Here is a 10,724-nt window from a genome sequence, read left to right on the forward strand (position 1 = left end):
GTTGATCCTCCCTCATGGTCTCTTAATGTTTTTCAAGCTTCCTTAAATTCCTTTACACCTGCATAAACCATATTCACTCAGACATTTGATCGAGACTGCTTTTAAGGTGAAACACACACTTGTTGCTGCTAACTTAACCATGGCGGATTGTTTCCGAAGACCCGACCCGATCAGTTTTGATGGAAATATTGGCGACAATTGGCGGATTTTCAAACAGGACTATGACATTTTCATTGCGGCAGCACACTACAATAAACTCACCAGGGCAAAGGCTTACATACTCCTAAATCTTGCAGGACCCGAAGCTGTAGAGCGGGAGCGCTCGTTTGTCTATGCAGCAGAGATACGTGAACCCGGTGAGAACGTTCCAAACATGTCCCTTGCCGAATCCAGAGAGGATCCCAAGTGTCTGACACAGAGGTTTAGTGAAATCTGCACCCCTTAACAAAATAAAACAATGAAAAGACACAAGTTCCACTCAAGAAACCAGAAACATGATGAGAGTATTGAGACCACAGAAGGTCAGTTCACAAACTTGAAGTGGAAGACTCCTCCAGTCATGACGACACTTTTAATATGTCGACGGTATTGAACCTGGCAAGTGTGTCCACATTGTTAACCCCCAGCGTCCAGGCTGGAAGAAGGATTTGTCACCTGACACATAAATGCTTTTCCGGTAGAGATGAAAGTCAACACATTGGCAAAATGTAATGTAATGCCAAAAAAGATATTCAAACGAATTTCCAGTAGTGGTGAGAGACCAGTCAGTACCTGGTGGATCAAGATCTCCAGCCATTGTTAGGTTTTCGTGGATGTTTGGACATCGGAATTGTCACTGTAATACATCTCCATAAAAGGAAAGGAAGGAGTCTGAAACCGGCAAACATTGAAAACATTTAATAAAGTAATATAACAGCCGGCGGCCCCTCACGGACGACCGCCGGCGAACAAAACTCAAATATAAATACAAATACAAACATAACACAAGTTCGGGCCCGGTCCTCTCTCTTCGACGGTCCGGTCGCTCGTTCCTTTTATATGCTCCCAATCTCCTACGTGATTCGACCCCGGTGTGCGCACAGCTGGCGCTAATTCACAATTACTCACCGGACTCGAATCACGGTCTCGCCCCGCCTACTCTACTACAGTCACAATTAGTCCACACGTTCACCTTGCTGAAATTCTTGCTGAATATAATGACTTGTTCACAGATGAGCTAGGAGAACTTCCAGTCACCTATTCCATGACAGTGGACCCCAATGTGCAATCTCTAGTTCGTCCTGCTCATCGCATCCTCCTGGCAATGCAGGATCATGTAAAGAGCTAGATCGTATGCAAAGCCTTCAGATTGGGTTTCGTCCATCGTGGTCACACACAAGAAGGACACAAAGGAATTAAGGCTAGGCATCAATCCAAAAGATCTCACCAAAGTGAAGAGAAGTGTGGAGGAGGTGGCATCCCAGATGTCAGGAGCGTCCGTGTTTTCTGTCCTGGACGCAATGAATTCTTTGAGAAAAACTACCTGGGGAAGTTTATCCCAAATTTGAGTGATATCGCAGCACCCCTCAGAAATTTGATACACAGAGAGGCGGTATGGTGTTGGAATCAGGAGTACTAACATGCTTTCGACACTCTTAAGTCATGCATATCCAACCCGCCTGTCTTAGCATACTACGATGTGAAGAAGCTTTTGTCAAGACTGATTACCAGCCTCTGGTGACAATTTTGAAATAAACTATCCTCACAGCCCCTGGGCATTTACAAATGATGTTGCTTGTCGACACTTTGTCTCGAGTTCCAAACACAGAAACCCCTCCAGCCGTGGAAAACGACTCATTCGAAGTCATGAGTGTTAGCTACATTTCTACTGCTCGTCATGAGGAACGGAGAATTGGATTTTTTTGATTTGCTAAAGCACTCAGTACAGTCTCCTGTAAAGTCAGTAATGCATATTTAATAACATGATCAGGTCGGACGTGCAAACCTAATCCAAGGTATGTGAAATGACTTTCATATTGGCAGATATAAAAGGAAATATTGATATTGGTTTGATGACTGTTTAATACTGTTCATTATGTTTTTTTCTGTATATTGTCTCAAGCACTTTGTTATTGTGTTTACATTTAACAAGAGAATGTCTAAAGATATACATAATTGAATATTTCTCAGTCTATAATTGTAATTGTTACAACTATACAGTCGCATTCTTGGTTGTTCATGGTGTTTACCCAGAATTGTATATTGTGCATCATTAAAAGTTTCACTTTGTCAAGGGGCCATTCAGCTAAAGGAAGAGGATGTAGATCATTGTAGGAATGATTATGTTAATATGTTGTATAACTATATAGGCCCCTTTAAGGGAGTCCATTGTCGGTTTCCGGTCTGCGTGATACGTCAGTTATGTTATGTTACATGTATGCTGATGTCTTGCTGGAGCAGCTGTTAATAAATAACCTGGAGTTAAAAATGTCCAGGACTATTGTGATTTAATAGAGACACACAACAGACTGTTTACTTTTATTTAAAACACAACGGACTGTTTTTCATGTGTTTTTGACATTGTATTTCACAGTATATAAGACGCGCAAAAATACACAATAGAGTACATGCTTGAGCCTTGCGCTGCATGAGAACTGGGGTATGTGCACGCACTTTGAGTGAGAAATCGATAGAATGTTTAAATGGGAAAACTTGTAAAAAAGTTTTTTATGATGATAATCAACGCTAAAGACTGTAAAAGAGATATGCGATTACATGGGTTGCTCGACTCGATCTGCATGTAAGGATAGGTGCGCGCTGCCGACTAGCTGTGTATATGCTTTCGAATCACTGCTGCATGTTTGGCTTAGCTTGATGTTATGTGGGTCTAAGTTGGAGATACATTACAGTTATTGAGGCTCTATCACAAAGTCTGAGGCCCTAGACAACTGCCTGCTCTCTGCCAATAGATACCTATAGGCAGGGGCGCTGCCAGGAATTTTGGACCCCATGACAAAAAATCTAATTGGGCCCCCTTTGTGGAGCTGTTCTCACCACATTTCTAGGACCTAACTGTCCCATCAAAAGCTTCACATAACTCTAATTAAAGGCTTGGAACCGTCTTGCTTTCTTTTAGTTCAATACTAGTACTAGCACAATATTTACCGCTGGTGATTTGTACATGCATGCAAGTCTAGTATGCAGTTCACTATTTGATGCAAGATTAAAAGCAACAAAAATTTGACAAAATGGAAAATTCTCTTAACAAAACTATTATTTATTATAATTATTAATGAAAGTTAATATATATATATATATATATATATATTTATATATATATTAACTTTTCAATCAAAATAAATTTACATCATTTTCCAGAAAATAAAGTGTACATAAAATGGAATTTCCACACCAGGGTATAGTGCTTCAAAAGAGATCAAGTGATCACTTAATCAAAAGGTTTGGAGGTTTGGAATATGGTCATAACAAACTAACTGTACCAGTGACACCAATTAAAAGGTTCTTATGAATAAGAACAAAGGACTCCTGGAAACCCAAACTTTTCTCTAAAATAACAACTCAACACGGTTTTGACAGTCCAGCCATACATCTTGTTGTCATTATGTCTGTAGTAATATCCAATCTCCATAGCCATGCCATTTGGCAGCTTTTACTGACCCTTGCTCAGTCTGACTCACCAAGACCCCAGCGCCTAGCCTTCTTGCTAGGAAAGTCAGTGATCAAGTCTTTGAAGTCTAGCTTTCTAGCAAACTTACTTTCAATGGACAACATGGCAAGACTGCAAAGCCTGTCCTGAGACATTGTGGACCTCAAATAGTTCTCTATCAGTTTTACCTTACTGCAGGGGTGTCCAATGTCGGTCCTGGAGGGCCACAGTCCTGCAGAGTTTAGAGAGGACAAGTTAGGAGGGACAGTAACAGCATATACTGTGTTCCAGAGTTTTATTTCATTTTCAAACTCGGACATGAAATCTCAGGAAAACTTCTTGATAAGTAGTTGGCACACAGAAGGGACTTTATCCTCATTAATCTGCCCAACTGTTAAACAGCAGAGAATTCCTCAACTATTTCTGCAGTGGTGTGGAACCTGGTGTCCAGATCACTTATGGTGCGGTAAGGGGAATTTATCATACATCCGATGCCACTTTACATCAGACATTTCATATCCCTTTTGGCTGTTCAGTGCACTAAGAGAAGGTCTTTATTGTAAATGAGATAAAGCCACACATGGGATGCAATGCAGTTCATTAGAAGATTTGCTGTAAGTTCCCCATTCTCTCGTCATTTTTTCCCTCCCATTTGCTTCCTTACTGTATAATAAGTATTCTGGGAATGGTTTTCCATCAGAATCCTGTGGCAGTAGATCATCATCATCTCTGGTGGCCAGTGCCCTCACAAAATCCCCTCTGTCCCCATCAGTCAAATCTGCTGGCCACAAACCTGGGTAAACCTTTTTATGGCTTTGTCTATCTTCATCCACTGTTTCCAACTGTCCAGCATCCAGTACAGACAGTAGGTTGTTGTTTTTATATATTTTTTTCATACTTATCATTATGTGTGTTGAAGAGGCGGGCTTAACGCACCTGTCAGTCAACGTACGGAGTCGACGGAAGGAGATAAAAGAATGACATGGCCACGATCAAGGAAATTATCCTTAACTTTTATGGGTTTCTGTGGGTCTTTGAATGATTAACCACACACATCGTAAAACCCTACCAGAACTCAATAAACCCTTTTTGGATCTTGACCCGTGATAACCCCTTGTGTTCTGACCAACATACCAAAAGGAAGGCTAGAGACATTAAAACCTCCTTAGAACTACAATCCTTACTGCCTTACTATTCAATATTGGTCCTTCGAGCCGGATCTCAGCCTTTTTTTTTGGATAAAGAGGATTAATCACTGTTAAGATGCAAGCAGAAGGGGTGACCTCAACGTCATTTGTGACCTCCTGTCTACTTAGAGGATTATGACCTTACAACCACTCGACGTTAACAGGTCAGCCAGCCGGTGAATGTCCACGCTGCTGCTGAATCACAGAAAGGCTGTTCATCAGAGGTCGACAGGAATCCTCCCTCCTCATCTGACTGAGATTCCAGTCCCATGAGTCAGTATTCCTGGAATGTAGTGGATGAGTGGTCGCCTACTGCTTTGGACAGGGAGCCTTAGTCTGACAGAAGACAAGTTGATGCACCAGTGCAGCATAGAGCATCCATGCCGCTAAATCAGCCTGAACCATCTTCACCCTATTACAGGCCTTGGGAAAGGAATGAGGTTCAATCACCTCCCCAAACTTCTGTAACCTACCATGCCACCATTCTCAGCCTATGTTGTGCTCTGTGTCTCTTCCTACACCCCTTCCCCCCTATTTTGCCTCCAAGCAGTCTCGGCAGGGTATGGGCATAACTACTGCCTCCGTGAGAGCAGATTTGCTTTCCCAGAGAGGAGACTACAGTTCCTTAACTACCCCGATGCATACGGTAAGCCAACATAAAGGTTGGTCCAATATAACTGATTTGAGAGACAGGGAGATGCAGGAGTCTTTAAGAGAGCATGCACTGGTAGATGTTCTGGGAAAGATGATCGGTGACCTACACATAATGTGCAATCACATACAGACCTCGCTGCCCAACAAACGGGAAGTTTCGCAGTCAGTCCAGCCTCCCACCTGTCATGACTTTCAGCCTACTAGCTATCCAGAGGATCGTAGTCCCATTATTTCTCGATGCGTTGCTCCACCCCTTCCTGAGTAGAGCAACCCCGCTTAAAATCCAAATTGGTATTCAATACAGAATGTTGAGGCGGGTATGGCTGCTTACTTTCACTCCGAGGACCGCTATGAGCCACAGAGACCTAGGTATTTGGTACTTACACACAGAGTTTCCACCTTGCATTGAGATAAATGAGAGAGCAACTGTCGTGGTCCTGAACCAACCATCCCAGACTTCGTCACCGCTGATCCTGGTGAGTTTACCAGACTGAAGATTGCTCTTGAGAACCTTTTGCCTCCTGATGCTACGGAGCTCTTCCGCTACCAAATACTATTGGATCCCCTGAGATTAGACGAAGCCCGTCTGGTGGCCGACTCCTAACTTAACTCACCGTTTCCTTATACTGACACTATGGCTGCTTTGACTGAGAGGTTCGGACAACCTTACAAATTAGCCCTCAGGAGAATAGCTAAGGTGATGGATACACCTGACATTCGACAAGGAGATACAGCAGCCTTCGACAAGTTTGCACTGCAAATTAGATCCTTTGTTGGCATGTTGGAGACTTTGTGCCATGAAGGTCAAGCAGAACTGAGATGCGGTTCACATGTGGAAAGACTTTTAAGCAAATTACTGCCTGAAATGCGGTCAGAGTTGAGGAGACACATGTTTCGACGGCCCGGATCAGTATATTACCTCATGGAGTTCTCTGAATGGTTACAATATGAAGCGTGGTGTCAGAGCAGTGAAGGTCAAATATCTTACCGACGGGGGAAGGAAGAGCAGAAACCTGATCGAGGAAGAAGAGTGTATCCTACAGGACGTCCAGCTACTGTGCTTCATGGTGCGAACGAGGGCCCTGCAAAACAACCTACAGGATCTGCTTCAGTACCTTCAGCCACGTCTTAGATTCGTACAGCGCAGCCTAAACCTTTCTGTCCATATTGTGACAAATCTGACCATTATCTCAGTCAATGCCCTACCTTCAAGTCCTTCAACAAACAGCAGATCACAGATTGGATACAGATGAATCACCGCTGCTGGCGCTGTGGGCGCACCCACCAAGCTTCAAAGTGTACCCTCAAAAAGCCATGCAGTATCTGTAAAGGCAGACACCTACAGATCCTTCATGAGGTGAACTCCAAGCCCACTACTGAGGGTTCGTGTTTGATTAATTCCGCAACGGAGACTCTGTATTTAAACAGACCTACAAGATGCAGGAAAGTTCTTCTGAAGGTTGTTAGAGTTCTGCTTCGTCATAAGGACAAGACCCTTGATACCTATGCTGTCCTTGACAACGGATCGAAAAGGGCGATTCTTCTTTCCCCTGCTGCCTCTAAACTCGGAATCCATGGTACTATAGAGAGCTTGACTCTGCGGACCACAGAAGGTCTTCAGAATTTCAGCTGCTTTCAATGCTAAACGTCTTGGTCTTGCAGAGCAATCCTACCCTTCGACTCTCCTGGAGAAGTTCCAGCACCTCAAGGAACTTCCCTTTGCAGCCCTTTTAGGAATTGCATCCACTTCTGCTAATTGGAGCCGATAATACTCACCTCATCACTCCTGTATCACCTGTGCGCTTAGGGCCGTCGGGAGCACTGGTAGCCATACAGACAAAACTCGGATGGACTTTACAGGGACTTGTAAATCTTCGGAGGGAACAGCTGCCACAATCACATTACTTCTTTTTGTCCCTCAGACCGGCAGAGTTAGAGTTGAAGAGGGATATCGAGAGGTTGTGGCAGATTGATGTAATGCCTCATCGATGTGAGAAGCAAGTTACAAGGTCAAAGGAGGATCAGGAGGCAATCAGCCTCTTGGAGGCCAATACAACCCGTGTTGTGGTTAAAGGGATCCTACGTTACGCAACACCCTTGCTGCGTAGGAGGAATTTTCCTGCTTTCTGTGCACCGAAGTTGGCTCCTAATGTCGAGTCTCAGAGGAATGGAGCGTCGACTCGCACAGACCAGTCCCCTATAATGCTTTGACAATGCGGAGTATATATCGCGTGTTAGCGAGTCAGTATGACCCCCTTGGGGTCAATCTCCCTTTTATGACTCGTGCCAAAGTAATTGTGCAACAGCTCTGGGCCACCCACCGAGACTGGGATGACCCACAACTCCCTTGTGAGCTTCGACAAGCCTGAATAACCTGGGAAGAAGAACTCCAATATCTACCCCAGGTAACACTCCCTAGGTATTATAATCCTACTTACATGGATCATCCAGAAGTACGGCCGGAGATTCATGTCTTCAGTGATGCCTCTGAGAAGGCATATGGGGCCGTCACCTACCTGCATTCAGAAGCAGCTTCAGGGGAGTCTACTTAAAGCCTTTTTACTAGCCCGATCTCGTGCTGACCCACGGAAACTACAGTCGATACCCAGACTTGAGCTTTGTGCCGCTTTGACAGGAGACCAGCTTGCACGGTTGCTTAGCAATGTGCTCACAAAGTTTCCTACTGGACAGACTCCACCATTGTCCTTCACTGGCTCCGCTCTGAGTCCTGCCGATACAAGGTCTTCGTAGGCACTCGTGTATCCGAGATTCAGGAGCTGACTTAGCTGAAGGCATGGAGCTACATTGACTCCGAAAGAAACCCTGCTGATGATCTCACTCGGGGTAAAAACCTAAGAGACCTGGCTAGACCTAACAGATGAATTCAATGTCCCGAGTTTCTCACGAAACCTCCAAAGGAGTGGCCTTTGCACCCTAACCCACAACTTCCTGACTTTGAGGATGTCACTGAGCTTAAAGGCGGAACCTTCTGTGGAATAACCATAGCCACAACTAAGGATGGAGGGGAGTACAGCAGTTAGAAAGACTATACGGAAGCAGTGGCCCAGGAGACGCATGGTTCGGCCTCCCAGGATGGTCCTCCCCGGCCAGCACCTTTGAGTGTTGTAAGTGGAGGTCAAATCCTGCAACCCAACAGATGGCGGACTTACCCCCTCCGAGACTCAGACTATTCAAGCCAACCTTTTATTCATCAGGAATGGACTGTTTTGGGCCATTCTTGGTCAAAATAGGTCACAGTGTAGAGAAAAGATGGGGTCTCTTGTTCAAGTGCCTTACCACAAGGGCGGTGCACATCGAAGTACTAACTTCCATGGACAGTGAGGTCTTCTTGATGGCATTGAGGAGGTTCATTAGTCGTCGTGGTCAGCCTGCAGAATTATATTCTGATCAATGCACGAACTTTAGAGGTGGGCATACTGAACTGCGAGACGCCTTCAACCAGCTCAGCTCTCCGGCTGCCCCACACTTTGGAGGTGTGTGGGAGAGGGAAATACGTTCGATAAAGACTGCCCTTCGTTCTGCTCTAGGCTCAGAAACGGTAACTGAGGAGGTACTTCAGACAGTTTTGATCGAGATTGAAGCAATCCTTTATTCCAAGCCGCTAGGGTATGGTTCTGCCGATCTAGCCGATCCGGATCCCATTATCCCCAGCTGCCTTCTGATGGGGCGGCCCAATGGTTCCTTACCCCAGGTGGTGTACCCACAGACTGACCTACTCACCAAGCGACGATGGAGGCACTCCCAGGTATTAGCTGACAGATTTTGGACGTCGTTCATAAGGCACTACCTTCCTAGCATGCAGATGAGAGGAAAGTGGCAACGGCCATCACCTGATATTGAGCCTGGTATCGTGGCCATGTTGGTTGACTCTCAATTGCCTCGATCCCTGTGGCAGATTGGCAGAGTAACAAAGGTATTTCCTGGTCCAGATAATCGTGTAAGAACAGCGGAGATACAGATAAAGGACTAAACGAGATGGTGGTCTAGTGGGTTACACCACTGAACTGGTAAATCAAAGGTTGCTAGTTCGATCCCAGCAGCCACCACCAGTGTGTCCTTGAGCAAGACGCTTTACTCCATGTTGCTCCAGGGGGATTGTCCCTGTAATAAGTGCACTGTAAGTCGCTTTGGATAAAAGCGTCTGCCAAATGACATAATTATAATTATAAAACGTACACTTGACCCATAGCGCGTCTGATTGCACTCCCTGAAATCCGAGATGATGAGCCTTCTGAAAGTGCAGATGCCATGAAACCCTGAGTTAGTTTTCAACGGTGAAAATTTACAAATAAATTTGGGAGCGGCAATGTTGAAGAGGCGAGCATAACGCACCAGTCAGTCACCGTACGGAGTTGACGGAAGGAGATAAAAGAAAGACGTGGCCACGATCCAGGGAACTTATCATTACCTTTTATGGGTTTCTGTGCGTCTTTGAATCATTGACCACACACATCGTAAAACCCATACCAGAACTTCATAAACCCCTTTTTGGAACTTGACCCGTGATTACCTCTTGTGTTCTGACCAACATACCAAAAGGAAGGCTAGAGACATTAAAACCTCCTTAGAACTACAATCCTTACTGCCTTACTATTCAATAAAGTGAGAAAATAATTGTTATTAATGTGTTTAAATTTCTGTCATTAATAAATATTTCATTTTTCTTTTTGTAATGGTTAAAAGAGCAAGAGAGACAGAGAACTCCACAGAGAGTCCCAGCAATGATGCTAACTGGCATGTCATTGAACACAATGTTGCTCACATTCTTCACTGGGACAGTGAGGGGCACACTTATGGGGAGACTTGGGTGCTGCTGACTCATCTGTTGTTAAGTCTGCTAAAAGGGGCGGGACAATGATTTAACATGAGTATCTTGCTAAACGTTTCACTGCATTGATTTAATGGTGAATAAATGTAGGCTAACACTAGTCTATTGTTATATAACTTATTTCACTATGGACATAAAGCCAACAGGTTAATACCACTCACAGACTTTAGGCTACCCACCTTTCTTTGTGAAAAAGGGGTTACAGTTTGACACCCTTTCCTTTGTCTTTCCTCTCTCGCTTTTTTCTCTTTCCTTTTTTGAAAACCAGATTTAGATTTAATGCTACTAGGCAACATTGTTGTCACTGTAGTTCTGGCGCATCTACTGACTGCAACCAAACACCGTCACTGAGAGTGTTAAGGCAGGACCAAACCATTTCACGCAGATA

This window comes from Triplophysa dalaica, chromosome 1 (genome assembly GCF_015846415.1).
Source record: "Triplophysa dalaica isolate WHDGS20190420 chromosome 1, ASM1584641v1, whole genome shotgun sequence".
Lineage (NCBI taxonomy): Eukaryota > Metazoa > Chordata > Actinopteri > Cypriniformes > Nemacheilidae > Triplophysa > Triplophysa dalaica.